The sequence below is a fragment of the Melampsora larici-populina genome (genome assembly GCF_000204055.1).
Source record: "Melampsora larici-populina 98AG31 unplaced genomic scaffold MELLAscaffold_45, whole genome shotgun sequence".
Classification (NCBI taxonomy): Eukaryota; Fungi; Basidiomycota; class Pucciniomycetes; order Pucciniales; family Melampsoraceae; genus Melampsora; species Melampsora laricis-populina.
The window spans coordinates 7,043-10,243 of NW_006768809.1; positions in this window are offsets into that span (position 1 = coordinate 7,043).

A 3,201-nucleotide genomic window follows, 5' to 3' on the forward strand; every position below is an offset into this window, starting at 1 on the left:
GGGGGGACTAGGGTAGGCCCGTGTCGTAACCGTTACCCGACTTCTTTCATTTCGTGCTCTCAGTCATTTCATTATCATCATCATTCAGCACACAGCGGGAGATCTTTAATAGATGAGGTCATTTACATCTTCAGGTCGATCCTGTCAGTGTGAGTTTCACCTTATCAAGTCGTCTTATGATTCACAAGATTCATCTAAAACATTGGTTTAACTTGAAGTGCCTCGTGATGAAAGAGTGAATCCACTGCTGCCAAGGATATACAGTCAAATCACAAAAGCTTATCACAAAGGATCGCGCTATTTGGCGCCCGGTTTGAAACAATCGAAGCCCGGTTTTTTGGGGCCAAATTTGGCCGCAGCCGCAGCATTATGACAAACCGGGCTGCAATATGCATGAACCGGGCTGTAACATCATGCAACCGGGCTGTAGGCACGTTTTCAGCTTTGATTTCAGATTCGATCGACGCTACCTTCCCCTTCCCCAAAGACCATACGCTCCACTCACCTCCCAACTTCGAAAGTTGACATATCTAATTGGACCACCACCTGGCAAACAACCACTCAAGATCAAGTCCAAAGATGGTAAGTTCCTGTTCACTCTCTTTTTACTCTCATTTCTTCCCTCCTTTCAAAACAAAGACCGTCTCTGACAAAGATCTTCTCTCTACTCTACTAGTTGTTATTTACCATCTCGATTGCTGATCTTCCCGATAATCGATCCTTTGGAATCAGGTTTTCAACCATGTCCAACCAAGTTCCTCCATCAGGCTTCCCCTTGAACGCTTCCAAACGACTGGCCAACACTCTCGCACAAATCGTTCCGCCTAATCCACCTCAACCAATACCACCAATACCGCCTCCACTGACAGGCTTTCCGTACCCCTATCCTCCCTATATGTACCCTCCCTATATGTACCCTCCTCATCAGTACCTCACACCAGAAAATCCCAATACAACTGATAATCACAACTACTGGCGATATCCTAATTTTACGCCATATCCTTATCCTCCACCTAATTATCCCCACGTCCCATACGAACAGAACCTCGGAAGACCTACTCCAGCTATTGAAATATCTACTCAACGTACGCGTGAACCATGGATGGCACCGTCGACTTCAGAAACCCCTGTGACCACCATCAGACCGGCTTCCAACAACATCAACTTGCAACCTGCCCCTTGTAAATCCCAACGTGCTTCAAGTACTGTCAACTCGCAACCGGCCACTTCGACTTCCACCAGTGCTTCAATTACTGTTCCCCCGGTTCCTCCAGTTCAATCCAAATCTTTACCATTACCTCTCGCGATTGCAAGTACTGGTGAAGACGTTGTAGATGATTCTGTGGATGATGATGAGTTGTTAGAACTTCAAGCCGAGTGGGATCAGGACTGGCCTCCAATAGGTAAGCTCGATTCTAACTTTTTTTTTTATGTTGAAATACAAATTCTAATTAATGAAAGATTATATCCTTATCCATTAGGTGTTGAGCCAGTTCGCCTCATGGAAAATCCGTTCTTTGGGAAACGATTTGTGGCCATGGCCAGCGGGATCATGTACCTCAACGCGGTTGCACGACATCAAGGTTACGGTATAGCGATCAAAAGTCACAAATCCGAACACCACCAGTAGGTTTGAGTGTATTTCAGGTGCTCGCTGGGCCGTGCGGTAGATTCGGTTGCAGAGGTTTGCGAAACCTCAACAAAAATGACCGATTGTCCCTACGAGCTTTCTCTCAACTACCATTCACAATGTGACCGATGGATTGTCCAAAAGAACAAAACAAACACCTCCAAACACAAGCACAATCACGGACCTTTTGATCAACCTCACAACTACTCAAAAACAATTTTCTGAGGATGTCTTACAGCAAACATCTCTTCTATCCTCGGCTGGTTGCCGCGCTGGCCAGATCCAAGAACTTATATACTTTGCTCCTGGTTCCCAGCCTTTGGTTAGGGATATTCGGAACGCCTTGAATCGACAAAGGGACAAATGGTTAGATGGTTGAACACCAATTCAAGGCCTATTGGACTTGATAATGGAACACGACTGGGCTTTTCGAACTAAGACTGCAGTAGATGGTACTCTTCAGTCATTATTTATGGCTAGCCTGGGAGGTATCGAATTGGCTTGTCGATTTCCCACGGTTATTGGGCTCGACTGCACCTACAAGACGAATCGGTTCGACTTACCGCTCCTGCACATTGTTGGTACCACAAACACGCACAAGACATTTACAATTGCACTGTGTTTCTTACACAGTGAGGTTGAGGCCGAGTACTCATGGGCGTTGGAACAACTCAAAGGAGTAGTATTTCCTCAGGATGGGAATTCAACCCCCCCCCATTGGTAACCCAAACCACGCTGACAGTACCGGTTCAGACAGCAACAACATCCCTAGCTCCAACTCTGACCACATCAACGACACTGCGACTGACAACAACATCAACAACCAATCGGCCTCAGGCCAGCAGCTCCCACAGACGTTCTGCACCGATGCAGAGCCTGCTCTGTACAACGCAATTGGCAAAGTTTTTCCCAATGCTACTCACATATTGTGCATATGGCACATTAATCACAATATCAGCAAAAGATGTAAGAAGAAGTTCAAGGCGGAGGAATGGACCGCCTTCATGAAGATATGGAATCGATTTTTGCAGAGCACAACAACTGAAGATTACGAAGAAAATCTTGAAGAAGTGAAAACTGTAGCACGCAGTCACGGAATATTGGATTACCTATAGAAAAGTTGGCTTTATTGCCCTGAGAAGTTTGTGGCGCTATTCACTTTGAGCACCCCTCATTTCGGCAACTCATCAACGTCTCGAGTCGAAGGCGGCCACCATTGATTGAAGAACTTCTTAGATGGTAGTTCAAATGACTTCATCACCTGTTTCAAAGCCTTCAAACGTGCAGGCGATACACAATTCAAAGAAATCAAAGTTTTGACTGGCGTTGAAGCTCAGAAGACGCTTCTCGGACTTCCAACTTGCTTTCAAGAATTGCACGGTGCAATTTCTCATTTTGCGATTAAGAAATTGGAGACTCAATATAAACTTATACCCGACGGTTTGGGTCGCCCTTGCACAAAAACATTCCGTGGGGCTTGGGGCATTCCATGTGCTCATGAGTTGGCTCACGCGTTGTTAGACTCAGATTACATAGAACCCAAGCTTTTTCATCAACAGTGGTTAGTAAGT